Source organism: Ursus maritimus, unplaced genomic scaffold (genome assembly GCF_017311325.1).
Source record: "Ursus maritimus isolate PB19 unplaced genomic scaffold, ASM1731132v1 scaffold_13, whole genome shotgun sequence".
NCBI lineage: Eukaryota > Metazoa > Chordata > Mammalia > Carnivora > Ursidae > Ursus > Ursus maritimus.
Genome location: NW_024423675.1, coordinates 43,967,119 through 43,982,739, shown reverse-complemented (window position 1 = coordinate 43,982,739; position 15,621 = coordinate 43,967,119). Strand labels below are relative to the sequence as shown.

Below are 15,621 nucleotides of genomic sequence, written 5' to 3'. Positions count from 1 at the left end.
AAGTTTTGAGGGAGCCACTGCTTGTCTGTTACTAAATACACCAATGCTTTCTTTTCTCTGCAGGCTTGCCTGGACTGGCCCAAGATTTTGCTCCGGGTAATGAACGTTGCACTGGTCATGCCTGGGGATAGGTCCTTTCAGCCAAGCCCCTTTTTTCCCCTAATGTGCCATTTCATTTTCAAAAGGGAGATATCCTAGAGCTATAAATCTCCTCTCTTTCTTTGCCTGCTTGCGGCCCTTGCCCTTATGTGGGGCTACCTCTCGGAAGTTATTCACACTGGGTTGGGAGAGGTCAGCCTGATGCACAGTTCCTGGCAGGTGGTCCAACACGGGAGCTCAGGGCCCCGTGCAGAACGGCCGCCCCAAGGTGCTTTAAAGGCTCTCTCTGGAAATAATGATCGTGCGTCTTTGTCTGCATCTCTAGGGCCGGCTATGACAGGCTTTGGGTTCATGACAGATCGCTGTCCAGACACTGACCCCGTTGTATCTCCAGTCAGCCTACCTTCTAATCACAATATACAGCAACTTGACATCCTTCCAGAAAATAAACTCTTTTTACTTTCAGAGGAAAAAATAAATAAAAATTCATTGCTGGAGTTAGCTGTAGAGAGGATCCTTTAGGAGAAGACCAAGGGGGATGAGAGAGGAAACAGATATTAGACTATTAGAATATGGACGGTGGTGACTAATGTCACTGGCCTTTCTCTCTCTTTTGCTCCATGTGTTACTTAGAATCTGTTTCACTCTGCTTTGCCTTCCATTTCCTTCTCAGTCATTTAACTTAGCATATCATTTATCTTCAGTTTCTTCCAAAAATTTTTTTTCCTTCTGATTCCTCTACTTTGGACTTTCTTTCTCTTTCTTTCTCTTTTTCTTTCTTTCTTTCTTTCTTTCTTTCTTTCTTTCTTTCTTTCTTTCTTCCTTCCTTCCTTCCTTCCTTCCTTCCTTCCTTCCTTCCTTCCTTTTCCTTCCTTTATTTTCCATTTTCAGACATCCTTGTGTAAGGCCTTATGTCAAGCCTGTGGTGGATAAAAACATAAACATGTTTGTTGTTCCTTCCTTTGCCGCATTTCTGCATCTGATATAATATAACACGTATGCCATTCATTGACCATATTTGATGATGCTTGTCTTTATGTCTAAACTACTAATACAGTAACCAGTGCTATTTGCAACTCTACTAGTATTTTTTGAATGAATGAATGAATGAATGAATGAGAGCCTTTATAAAGAATAGATTATAATTTTTTGTTAGTTCACCAATTCTCTAGAGTAGCATTTCTCCTCTCGGCCCTATGGACATTTTGGGCCTGATAATTGTTTGTCATGGGGACAGGGGAGCATTTTGTGCGTGGTAGGACCTTCAGCAACATCCCTGGCCTCTAATCACTAGATGCCAGTAACTTCTCCCCACCCAACTATGACAATTAAAAATATCTCCAGACATTGCCAGATGTTTCTTGGGGAGCAAAATTACCCCCCCCCCCGTTAAGAACCACCCCTCTAGATCAGTGTCATGCAATAGAACTTCCTGAAATGATGGAAATATTCTCTCTTTGCTGTCTAGTGTGATAACCACTAGCTACACATGGCTATTGAGCGCTTGAAATGTGGCTAGTTTGAACTGAGATATGCTGTATGTATAAAATTCACACCAGATTTTGATGATTTCATTTTTTAAAAAAGAATGCAAAATATGACATTAATAGTGTTTAATATTGATTACATGTTGAAATGATATTTGCATATATTGTTAAATATAATTATCCTTAATTTCATCTGTTTCATTTTACTTCTTTTCGCTTACAGTATATGGTTTGCATTTATAGCTTGTATTATGTTTCTATTGGAAAGCACTGCTCTAGTCATTGCTTCATTTTTGTTCTTTTCCCAATTGATTTTCTTCTTATAGACATTCTTCTCACCTGTTACCCCAAAATGCCATTGTTGCTATTTTCTATTCTAAGATTTTTTTTTTTTTTGGCACGTCAATGTCTAGTTTATTTTCTGTGTGACCTTGAAGAAGTCTGTCTCAAACCCTTCCTTCCAGTGTCAAATCAGTGCTTTGTGCTCAATGATTTTAAAAGTCTGAAATCCATTATGTAGGGGGCGCCTGGGTAGCTCAGTTGGTTGAGCGTCTGACTCTTGACTTTGGCTCAGGTCATGATCTCAGGGTTGTGGAATCAAGCCCCGTGACAGGCTTGTTCAGTGGGGAGTCTGCTTGAGATTCTCTCTCTCCCTCTCCTTCTGCCCCTCCCCCCATGCTCTTTCTAAATAAATAAATAAATAATATCTGTAAAAAATAAAAATAAAATAAAATCCAAAATCTAGCTCTAAAAACTGATTGCATCGGCTGTGTTTAGTCAAGCACAGCAGCTGAAGGCAGCCACTCTGAGGAAGAACAGCTTAGGGTCCCTCAGAAAGGCAACTACCATTCCAGGGTAAAGTCCGAGCTGTGTACTCAGCTCACAGAATGAACTCCTTAAAGTATATCCTAGAGAATGCTGGCTTGAGGCATGCCAATAGGAATTACTAGGGAGAAAGAAATTCCATAGTCAAATGAGTTTGAGACATTCTGGGTTAAATGAAATGAGAGAAGTCTGTTTAACTACAGTTCTTCTCAGAAACTTCGATATACTGAAATGTGCTATGAATCAAGGAGATAGATAGAATGCAACATTTTTCACATGTATTTGTTCATGGAACTTGTGTACGGTGTTGGATTTATTCTGATAGTAATGAGAATCCACTAAAGCCAGGAGTGACATGAGCCATTGACATGTTAGAGAGCTTCTCTTTGGGTACTCCAGACTTCAGATTGGAAGTACAAGATGGGAGGTCAGGGGGAGGCCCAAAGTGAAAGGCAAATGAGAAGGCTATTCTATTTGCCTGGATGAGATTTTGAGGACCTGAAAAGAATGATTTGAAAAGTGTTTACAAAATTCAATGAACCTAATTTACTGAGTCCAGACAGGCCCAGTTTCCAGCTTGGTAACTCAACAGTTAGTGGTGGTTCCAACAGTTAAGGAGACAGACTTGTAAACAAGTGATTACAGTACAATATCATGCCCTCAAATTAGAAGTAGACACAAGGCAGTATGCAGGCAGAAACCATAGCTTACACGTATACATTTATACAAACACCAAAAAAGTGGGTACAAGATTCATGATCTTTCCAACAGTAGCAATATTTACAAATGTTCTAATTGCCCCTTAGACAAAAAAAAAAAAAAAAGAAAGAAAGAAAGTTTGGATCAGGAATCAAGATTCAATTTTGTATTAAAAATAAAGAATGTTGGAGTGGGTAGGGAGCTCCTTAGAGTTATAAGAAGACATATGTCTTTGAAAAACAGAAAGCAAATGTAGACTGACATCTCAATGAAGGCAATGACTTTGTCTGTCTTGTTCACCCTATACCCCCAGTCCCTAGCTAAATGGCCTGGTATATAATATTTGTTGAACAATCTGAATTCCAAAGCATTCTATCTATATCCCTAAAAACTAAGTTCAATATTAAGAAATGATAAGATATGATGATTTCATTTAACCAAAAACATTGCTTTTTCAATTCAATTTTTTCAATTTCTTTGGAAATTGTTTCTCATCTTAGATGTGTTCAATATTCTAAATAATACTTGCTGTTGTTAGGGAAAAGCTCTTCTACTTTTGAGGGGGGCAGCAAGCTGACATGGCCTGAGTGGTTTTGGGGGAGTCCTTCAAGGGATGATGGAAGTCCTATAGCTGCATTCAGTTTCTTGATCCTTCAGGCCTCAATATAGCTCCCGTTCTTCCATAATTACATTCTGAATTCTGCTGAGTAAGCAATCAGTTTTAAGAGAACATCCTAGTACTTAGTTCACAAAGAGAATTGGAAATCATCTGTATCTTGCAGACTAAGGAAAGTAAATATTGGGAAATTTAGGGCACATTTAATTTATTTTGATAGTCTATTAATTATAAACCAATAGGTATTCCTAAAACATATCAGACTTCTAGTACTATAAGCTCTATTTTTACCAGATATTTACAAATTATTGGAAGAATCTGAATTGTATTACCTTTATCATATTCACCCCCTCTCACTCTCAGCTGTGTCAATCTGTATGAGGTAATATTAAGGCCCTTGCTACCCAAAGTGTGGTCCATGGGTCAACAGCATCAGCATCGTTAGGCCATGTCTTAGAAATGCAGCATCTCAAACCCGACCCCCAACCTACTGAATCAAAAGCACCCAGAAAATTCGTATACACACTTAAGAGTCACTGATCTAGACAACTTTTGATTGACAATGTAAATAGGAATGAAAATAGGGAAGACAAAATGTTTAATTTTATGCATACTTGTTTTTATTAAGATATAACTTACATAGCACATATTAGTTTCAGGTGAACTGCATACAGATTCAATATTTGTATATGTTGCAAAATGCTCACCACAATCAGTGTAGTTAACTTCCATCACCTTCCAGGATTACAATTTGTTTTCTGGGGATGAGAACATTAAAGATCGACTCTCCTAGCAACTTTCAAATATACAATACAGTATTATTAACAATAGTCACCATGTTGTACACTACATCCCCATGATTTATTTATTTTATAACTGGAAGTTTGTACTTATTTTTTATTTTTTTTAAGTAGGCTCCATGCCCAATGTGGCCTTGAACACAGGACCCGAGATCAAGAGTTGCATGCTCTATTGGCTGAGCCAGCCAGGCACCCCAGGAAGTTTGTACCTTTTGACCAGGTATGTAGACATACATCTAAAATATTTGTCGATATTTTCAAGAATTGCTAAGTTGTTATCCACTGTGGCTGGCCTTTAGCTTCATTTTGCTCACTCACTAGTAACGAGCAGTAAAATTTCTAAAAAAAGTAATAGACAACTCATAAATCACATGGATAGATTGAACATCTCAGGATGCTATGACTGCTATCTTCACCAAATCCCCTGAAAGTATAAGAGGCCAACCTTAGGGGCCCTGGAAGGTAGAACAAGGACAGCCCTCAAGGTGGCAGGTGCAGAGGCCCCAGCGAGGAATTTCAGCCTGGGGAGTGGGTCTGATATATTGACAAGATAGGCTCTCTACTTCCTATCCTCTGGACATAGAAAGATGTGGCATTTTCAGCAAAGAAAAAAAGTAGTTCAATTTCAGATAAAAGGGATGTTTTTAAAAACTATAGCTAGTCTTGGAAATAAACTCCAAAAATGTTATCTCAACCAGCATTGTGTCACTCGTCTGCAAAGGTAGAGAAAGGCACTTAGAGGGGCCATTTCTGCATAAACACGTGATGGGCCAAATCTAGAGATGACATTTCCTTGTCTTAGTTCGAGACCCCAAGTCAGAGGGTGATTTACACGTCAGTTGCAGCGTGTTGGTCAATGTTCCAGGCTGTCAGCTCAGCCCCGCCCTGCTCTTCTTGAACAAGCACCATCAGAGCTCCAGCTACATGGGGCTTTGAAAGGTTAGTCAAAGACCACATTGTGTTCCTCGAGCTGCTGGAGCGGCTGCACTAATTTGGATTGTGACTTGGCTTGTCTTGCCCCCACTCTTCCCGAGGTCTGAGCTGGGTTTGTGTCAATCAGTGGTGTCACATCATTCATGCATGGAAGGATGGTGGCCCTGCCAATCCTTGAAGTCATTTTTTAGGATCATCTTAGTAAGACATCTGGGGCAGTGTTATGCGGTTCTGCTCACTCAATCCCACTAACAGTCACCATTGCGTGTTTTTGCGGACTTCTGGAAGGCATGTGTCATAGCCGGGGCATTCAATTTGTATATTGGGTGGAAGGAGTATTAGATTTGGAGCCAGAAGTCCTGGCTTGGCCACTCTTTTGTGCCTCAGTTTACTCACCCATATAATCAGCATATTATGTATTTCATTGTAAAAATAAGGCATGTGAGATAATTTTGAAAACCATAGATAGGTATTGAACCAAGTAAGAGGGAGCCACATCTGAACCACAGATCAAATCCAATGTAATCAACAATTCATGTTACAGGACATAGGTCATAATCAGACATTTCAAATTCAAACATTATCTGAAAAAGCCAGAACTACCAAGGATCATTAGAATCAGGGATTATTTTATGGTAATGTTGGCTTCAGCAGCAAACGTTAATTAGGTTTCCACTAAGTATGAATGGTTACCAGTTAGAAATGATAAGTGTAATTGTCAAATAAAATTCTATTAGAAATGTTCTTGGAGCTAATGATGCACATGGACAAGTAAACAAAGCATGGCTTTCTCCTCCTCCTCCTCCTTCTCCTCCTCCTCCTCCTCCTCCTCCTCCACCTCCTCCTCCTTCTTCTTCTTCAGATTTTATTTATTTATTTGACAGAGAGAGAGCACAAGCTACAGGCAGAGGGAGAAGCAGGCTCTCTGAGGAGCAGGGAACCCAATGCTGGGACCCTGGGATCATGACCTGAGCTGAAGGTAGATGCTTAACCAACGGAGCCACGCAGGTGCCCTATGGCTTTCTTTTTTTATAGGTAATGGCTGGAACAAGTCATCGCTGTGATACAACCCCACCAGCAAAAGCGCTCTCTCTCCCCGTTTCTCCTTTGTATGGGAACTTTCCCCATTCTCTTGGCTTTAGAAGATGACAGGAGGCCACACCAGTCTATAAAATCTCTGTTCTTATTCTCCTTTCTTTTCTCTTGAGTATTGGTTACTTTGTGGAGGGGCGTCTTTGTTTCTTCTGATTCTTGTTTTACTAGTTTTTTTCTCTAAATGTTCTGCTTTCATGAATCTTTCCTAGACTCTGGTCTCTGCCACATCAAGAGAACTTTCCCAACATTTCTTACTTCATTAGAAAAGCGTATAAAGGATGATGCCTCCTTATTGTCTTATCTTTTCCTTCTGAACTTTTAGTGGTAATTTGGAATATTTTGCTTTTTAAAGGAGTGTTGGGATAAAAGTAGAAAGTAGATCTTTTTAAACATGTGTTAGCTGGCATTGATAAGGACAAACCCATGAGCTCAAACATGGGGGAAGAGAGTCTGGAAATACTCACTGTGTCATCATGACTTCACCTGGCATATTATTCTATGAAAAGCCTGAAGCATCCTAACTTTTCTCACCCTTCATAAATTCAATGCAAACATGCACCCAGTAACCCTTTGATCCAAGTTTGCTTTATACAGTGTGCCCAGGGGGACCTTAGCCATCAACGCTGCTGGGTTTCATCTTGGTAGACTCAGAGGGCCAAAGCTTCAGCTCGCCATGTAAGACCTGCTCAGTAGCTGTATGGTTTATTCAGAGTATTATTCACCTGGGGCCCTCAGTATCTCCTAAAGATTAATAAAAAATCAGCCAATCTGTCTTCCTACAATGTGGACGGATCTTTCCTTTTTTTTTTTTAGAAAATGAAATTTGCTAAGAACAGTGTCACTTGCCCTTTTTGGTCAGAGCTGAAAAGAACCAGAGTCTTACCAGGAAGATGGAGAGTGCAACGACTTTCAGCTCTGTGCAGCCCAGGAAAAGAGACTGTGATTTCCCCACACTAGCCAGAGAATTCTGCCTCTTTCTGAATCAATTGGGTGATAATATTCTTGTTAGAAGGGAGTGTGTTTGTCCTCATTCTACTTTAAGGTAATAATTACAAAGTCTGCTTTTCACATCCATTTCAAATTACTATTCTAGAATACATTCATCATAATTATTCATAGTGTAAGTGACCAACCCTAAGGGAAATTAATTTAAAAATCAATCATGTATTTGTATATTTATGGTTCAAATCCCATGAAAACTGGAAATATGTGCATGAAACATAGTAGTGCCCCAAGCCCAAACAGCACCAGCCTAAAAGGAAACTGGACTGGAAGTACAGCTGATGAAAATTAGAAAACAGACCTAAGAAATTTAATACTAATAAATGCCATTGTTAAACAAATAACTGCATGTTAATGGTTTGGTACTTTTTCATCTCTAATCTTCAGAGCAACTCAACAAGAAGTATCATGGTCCCATTTTTCAGATAGTGAAACTAAGGCCTAAAAGGTGAAGAAACTGACCCAGGTCACTTAGTTATTAGTTTCTGTCTGACCCCAAAGCCTATGTTGTTGCCACTATGACAGATATACTACTGGCCTCAATTATTTCCTTTTTGTTGGGCTTCCAAAATTAAACTATGTTTCAGAATCAAAAGGTAATTTCAGTTTGTCGGAGTAAGCAGTAGAAGGCATTTTAAAGTGAAGAAAACATTAAGTTAAATTGGAGAACATGAATGAAGCAGACGCAAATTTTATAGTAACTTGAATTCAAGACAAAAGGCAAAGGAACAGGTTCTGAAATTATTTTCAAGATTCTTCTTTTGAGGGGCGCCTGGGTGACTCAGTCGGTTAAGTGTCTGCCTTCAGCTCGGGTCATGATCTCAGGGTCCTGGGATCGAGCCCCCTGTGGTGTTCCCTGCTTGGCAGGGAGTCTGCTTCTCCCTCTCCCTCTGCTGCTCCCCCTGCTTGTGCTCTCTCACTCTCTCCTTCTCTCTCTCAAATAAATAAATAAAATCTTTAAACAAACAAACAAAAAAGATTCTTCTTTTGAGGTGAAGGAGATAGAAATTTTAGTCATTCAACAAATTGTTGTTTTTCTTCTTCTCCTAAAAGATTGTTGAATCTACAAATCAACAATCTTACAAAATTTAAATATTCATTCATATTAGCATTTCCAATACAATTAAGGAGAGTTTCGTGTGCTATATTTGATTTTATGTGGTTCCTGAAATTTGGAGCATTATTATTTTTTGGTTTTATTCGTAAACAGATTATGTCTATTGAAAATATATAAACTGCCTGCTTTTTAAAGGAAAATTATTGCTTTCTGCTTATTAAAGAGCACTTAAAAATTTTAATGGACTACAAATTAATTTAGTTCAAAGCTGGTCTGGAGAAACATGAAATCTCATGGAATTTTTCTTCAAACAAAACTCACTTCCATGCAAACCTCCATGGAGCGTGAGCTCCTGGTTTGTTTTTCTGAAGCTGAAAGCCTTCTGCCTGTAAGGCCATTACCTGGGGCTCTTTCTGGATGTGGTACACAGGCTGAGTGTCCATACTGGAACTGCCAGTTCTTTTGATGACCCTGCCCATTTCACTACTATTGGGCTACAAGTCTTAATCAAAGTCACTTCAAAGACCCCAAACAGATTGATTCACATGTGAATGCAACCCAAACTGTCTTCCAAAGGAGGAGGGATTCTAGTCGTACGTTCCTTTGAACATACTGTTGCTCATTTACTAGTATTTACTTTGCATGGCCTATGGCTGAACCATGGAAATTGGAAAACAAACTCCTATTCAGCAAGTCATGTCAAAGGTGACTGTGGAGCCAGAGAGTTGACTGTGGGACAGACATTCTCTCTGATCTGGAGGCCTCTTCTGCAGCACTGCTGTCTCCACAGTTACATACCTGTCCATGGAAGCCTTTCGTTTATCTTGTCTATGTGGGAAGTCCTAGACGATGCCATCAATCTGAGAGATGAGAGAGATGCCCATGTGACACTCCAACAATGGTTGGGGGGGGAGCGGGAAGGGGAAGAAGAGAAAGAAAGAAAAAAAATTAGCTGATCCTGAACAAAGTTCTTTTGAACTGTATCATGGTCATAGAGAAGACCCAATAGGCACTTCTGTTCAGAAACATACTTTGTACTCTGCCAAACGCACAGTTAAGCAAGTATTTCCACTTGAGAACAGAAAATGGGTACCGTCCGATGACTCAGGGAAGAGATGGACAGGAAATAATCACATTCCTGAATTTTCTTCTGGGGAAAAATCAGATTCCCTTAGAATAATGCAGCTGCAGCACGAGTCCCCGCCTACCAGTCACTGATGAGGACTGTTATTGCCTGTCACTTCTTCTTACGGCAGAGTCAGTAGAAGGGTAGACAGTATGTTGTGTTTGAATGACTTGGGTGTTCTGTGGCCCAAATCAGGGTTGCTGGTATTTTTACTAGTCTGGATAGCACATTGAAAAATGTTAAAATTGGATTCTTTCGAGGTATGTTCAAACACATTTTTAAGTTCTTTTGATGTGAGAAATTCACCAACCCAGACTGAATGATAGGTCTTTTTTTTACCTGAAAAAAAAAAACAACTTTGCATATGAATTTCCTACTCTATGAGGTTGCACATTTCGATAGTGAGATGGCACGTGCAAGCGCGTGGGAAGATGTAACATGTTTCACAGCCCTCCGGCCATCCTCACCGGCGCCACCATCATCAGCACTAGCAGGATCCTTTGGAAGCATCGCTGAATTCTGGGTCTATGATGGAAGCCAAGTCCTGTTCATGTCACTTGAATTGAGATGAAGATGAAGCTTTTCTTATGGGAAGGTCCTTGACGAAGAGGTTTGCTGCCAAGCTCACAGCGCTCCAGCCAGCTGACCTTTCAGGTAAGGTGCAAAGTCCTTCTGTTTACACAGACTTTTACTCCATGGGGGTTAATTTGAGAAGAAATTTCTCAGACATGATATGGAGGAGATGTGAGTGTGAATAGTAGTGTTTATTTAGTACTGTTTTTTTTCCCATCTGACATTACCTTTTATAAATATTCCAAGTGCCTCAAAAGTAGACCAACGTATTCATTAAAGCATCACAAGTCTAAGTGAATCAATTCTGTTCAATGAAAGGATACGATTTTAAATATAGACTGAAAATACAACTTCGATTTCACTGTGACAGGGGTAGTGCACTGTGTTTTAAACAATTGTTTTAACCATCGTTCAGATCTCAATATAGCTGAAAAAAGAACACACGAAGAGATAAAAACAGCAAAGTTCTCATAAAAGGCCCTATGGAGAGTCCAGCGTCAACTACAGCGTCCTGTGTAGAGTATCCCTCTGCCCTTGGAGTTTTGCTACGGCTGAAGTCATCGAAGTCATCTGCAAGGTTATTTCCATGCACACCATGTCCTTCCACTCACATTCCAAACTTCCTACTAAGACCACAAAACGCCTCACAGGACCCTCTCATTCGTCTGGGTTATGTCACTCTGGAGTGGCGTGTGGATGCATTTCCTAGAATGTCCTGATTAGACCATGAGTGAGAGATACCAGATTTAAAGTCCTCCCTTGTTATCATAACTTTAGCTAATAATTTAAGCAGTAGTGCCTATATACATTTTAACAGAATTAGTGGGAAAATCTACCAAGAACCCAACTTCCTTGTCTGTAGCCTAATTTTTAACTCACCAGATCTCATCAGCTCATGAACATGTACATACCCGTGTGTGGGTGGCGGGTTCTGGAGGGGCAGGGTATGTGTGCGATAAAGTGACTATTGGTATATGGAACTGGGAGAAATAACATATTGGGTCTAAATAATATCAGAGGTCTTAAAATAGCTCTATTCAACCTCAGACTTGGTTTCTAATTTGCACTTCTCTCCTCTTTAAGATAAATCTGAGCACTGAGCTCCAAGTGGCACTTTCTGGAGATAGCTTGTTCAGGCGTAACTAATGAAAATATTTGGTAAGGCTCTCACTTGTGCCTGAGCCCGTGGGGCCTGAGGGGCACGGAGACTAAGGGGGAGGGAGACGGCAGCAGCATGGCACCTGGTATGAGCCACCCAACCCTCTTCGTCCCCGCTGTCGCTGCCATCACCACCAGAGTCGCTGGGACCCTTCGGTCTTCGTGTGTTAGTTGTAAGCCTACTCCCTTCTGCAGTCCTCCGGTCCACTCGCCCTCCTTCCTCTCTCTGCCACTGGCAGCCCGGGCAAGCATCAGGGGGCTGGATAACTCCCACCCCACCCACAAGCCCCAGGGCCCGGACCATGGAGGACGTGAAGCTTGGGGTCCCCTTATTCCCACAGTGCAAAGAAGACGCCCAAGCAATGGACCTACCCTATGAGAAGAGTGTTGCAGGAAATTTTACCTGGATTGTTTTTAGGCCCATATTCTTCTGCTATGAAAAGCAAGCTGCCTATACTACAGAAATATGGAATAATCCCTATAATATGCCTAAGACAAAATATTGAAACAAACTTTGTTAAACCAACCTTTCAATAATTATTTAGATATTTAGTCTTTGATATTGCAGATGACCCAGTTGAAAATACAATATGTTATTTTCCCATGACTAAAGAATTTATTGATGGAAGCGTACAAACTGGAGGAAAAGTTCTTGTCCGTGGAAATGCAGGGATCTCCAGGGGTGCTGCCTCTGTTACCGCACACGTTATGGGAACATTCGGAGTGAGGTACAGAGATGCTTTGGCTTATGTTCAAGAAAGAAGATTTTGTATTAACTCTAATGCTGGATTTGTCCATCAGCTTCGGGAATATGAAGCCATCTACCTAGCAGAATTAACAATACAGATGATGTCACCACGCCAGATAGAAAGGTCATTATCTGTTCATTCTGGACCCACAGTCAGTTTGCAGAAAACACATGAAGAAGATGATGATTTCGGAAACGTGCAAGTGGCGACTTTGCAGAATGGCTGACTCGAGAGCAACATTATAGAGGATGTGAATTTCTATTTGGGAAGGAGAAAATACTAGAGACAATAATAATGTAACGTGGTAAAAAGAAGAAAAGGAAAATATTCAATGGGCATGTCCACTGGGCCGATGTTACTCTAAGCACTTGACATGCCTTGCTTCACGTGACCCTCACAAGTACCCTCTGGGGTGGGTGCTGCTGTTTTCTCCACCTTGCAGATGAGGGGATTAAGGCTAAGGAGCTGAAGTGACTTGTTGGGGAGTTCTGTAACTAGCAAGTGGGGAGCTGGCATGGCTCCAGAACCTGCAATATAAACCCCTGGGCCCTGCTTCCTCGGTGCAACTGGCACCCGCTGGTCATCCAATGGACTGGTGGAGCCCAAACCCCAGTACCTTAGGGAGATGCTCTGTCTGAATTAGTGGAGACCATTTTTCAAAGGAACAGCTCGGGACGTGGCTAGACACCAACTAATGGCTGACCGAATGTGGAATAAGCAAGGAATATCTGCCCAAAAAAGCCAGTTTGGATATACGAAGATCATTTGTTATTTGCACAAGAGTCGTTTGTACCCAAATGGAGGTTCATTTGAACTTAAATATTTTGTCCTCTAGTAGAACAGGTTGACTATTTTCTTTGAAATCAGGTTCACGGCATGAATTTGTCTCCGAAATCTACACTGCCCAGAGATCAGGTCTCTCCTTCGGAACTGTGAGGAGCTCTGGACTGGGGGTTTGAACAGTAGTGAGGTCCCAGTGTATCTGCTTCTCGGTCTGCACATGAGTTCTGAGTATGGCGGTCTTCCCCTGGTGATATGCTCATCTCTAAGTGAATCAGACTGGGGCCTCAAATTTCTCTCCCTAAACCCTTATGACACTGCGTGTGATAGAATGCAAGTCTACCCCTGCCAGCAACAGGTGCAGCGTGGGGAAGAACACCATTCCACAGATAACAGGCATGCATATGTCTGGTGGATTTAATTAGACACAGTGCCCATTAACAATTTCTGCAGATGTTCACATCAAATCAGCTGAGCTAATTTTCTCACACTCTTCAGTTTGGCCTATTTTCCCCTTTCCCAAGTGTATCTACTCTCGCCTTAATCTTATGATGCCTACATGCAAGCAAACTTCCTTCTGTTCCTGGAATTCAGACACTCGATTCACTGTGTGATGTTGAAGAGATACAATTGCTGGTTGATGTTTGGTCTTTGCTCTGAAACATATATTATTCATGGTTAAGGGCCCTTTCTGGAGGAGAGGGAAATAGTGGCTGTGTCTGGCCAGGAGCCGCATATGGTCTCTGACACAGAGAACGCGCACATTGGGTTGTCAGAGGCACACCGGCCCACCCAATCAAATAATTAAAAGAACTGATATCGGCTGCATTTAACGCTCCCGCGGAAGCACTTTGTGACATTAAGCACTCGCGGTCTCAGAAAGCTAATGCTTTTTCCAAAGAATGCAATTTATTCCCAAAGGGGATCTTAGAGTATGTCTTCATAGCTACCTATGCTGGATTTAAAAACAAGCATACTGTAACATAGTGGAAAGAAGCCTTGAATCAGGGCTGAGGGGATTTGAGTGCCTACCTCAGTCCCATCCCTAACTACCCGGGTAACCTTGGCAAATCACTTTACCCCTCTCGTCCTTACTTTATTCATTTATGAGACAGTAAGGTGGGAGGTTTTATTTTTAAGACTTCTTCTAATTCAAAAGTCCTGTATTTTTTTTTTTAATAGCTAAATGGCATTGTTTCTCTCGGCCCTACAAGCATGACTCATGGCCACATGATAACATTAGAATAACAGACAGGCACTGAGCTTTACATATAACCTTCCTTTAAAGGCTCTCGACAATTCTGGCAGACAAACACCGTTATCATTCCTATTTTAGAAAAATCACTCCTAGGCGCCGATTTCATGATAGCTCTAAAATAATGAGGTCTTTAACATATCAGTATAGACACAAGCACAGAGAGGTCCAAAATACGGTAGTTGTCACTTTGCTGTCCTTTCTTTTCTATCATCTCAAGTCTCAACTACCTCTGTGAAGTGGGTACATCTCACGTCTCCAAGGAGAGACCCAGAGCAGAAGCGCTCTTCAGATGACCTCCAGGTCTAAACTCTACGCCGGGGCCCACCTGATCCCCTCCCGGGGCTGATGATTAGGAAGCTAAGGAAGAGCTTCTGTTAAGAAGGAGCATTCTTAGACCGTCTAGATGTAAGACTATAGCTACGTAGACAACATCAGACACAGGCATTTGGGGAAGTCTTAGGACCTGCCCCTGATGATCGGTATGAGGCTGGGGAGGATGAGGCAAGACACCACAAAGATGCAAACCAACAAGATAACTTAACAAGATCACAAGGTAACTTACCTAAGACTTTGTGTTATGAAACCTCTGTGTTAAATATCATGCAGATAAATATTTTAGTTTATTCTTTCATTTTGCCTGCTTGTTTATATGCTAGCTTATCATCTTCATGTTACTACTATATTCAAGATCATAGAACATTTTCTAATGAGGTTTAGAGTTTTGACAGCTCAAACAGAAGATAACTCCTAGACCTACCTTAGGCCCATAAATTACCTGGGACCACGCATGACAATCAGACTTCACATTTCAATCTGTCAGCTGGAACCAGGGGATAGCGTTGACTGATGTAGCACATTGACAGGACAAATGTCTTCTTATTTTGCGCAAATGCACATTGTACTAAGTCTAGTAAGTGGATTCCCAAAGTCCCATGACAATCATCAGAATTAAAGGAGTAAAAGTATGTTAGGTCAGCCAACATAAGCAAGTGAGCACTATTAGTTCTGTAATATTTATTCAATTCAAGAGATCTAAAAGGAAAAATTCCATGTCATGCTCCGTGGTGTAAGCAATGGCATTTGATGGAAATAATGCTGCACCCTTAAAATCCCTGCCATATGCAAAACATAGTTGGATAAGAGATTTATGAGGAAATTTCATCTTCTTTCATTTACAGTACCATTGCTGACGACAGGAGGGAATAATAGAATAAGGATTTATAGCAACATCTATTACTCTAACCATTTGATTTTTTTGAAGTCTTTGCAATCTTTATTTTTTATTTTTTAATTGATATATAACTGACATATACCATTAGTTAGGTATGCAATATAATGATTTGATGTCTGTACCTATTTTGTGA

At 40.8% G+C, this 15,621-nt stretch overlaps 1 pseudogene; it reads left to right on the top strand.

The window, feature by feature from the left end:
* Positions 1–11,772: 11,772 nt before the first annotated feature.
* Positions 11,773–12,445, top strand: LOC103663368 (annotated as a pseudogene).
* Positions 12,446–15,621: the final 3,176 nt, after the last annotated feature.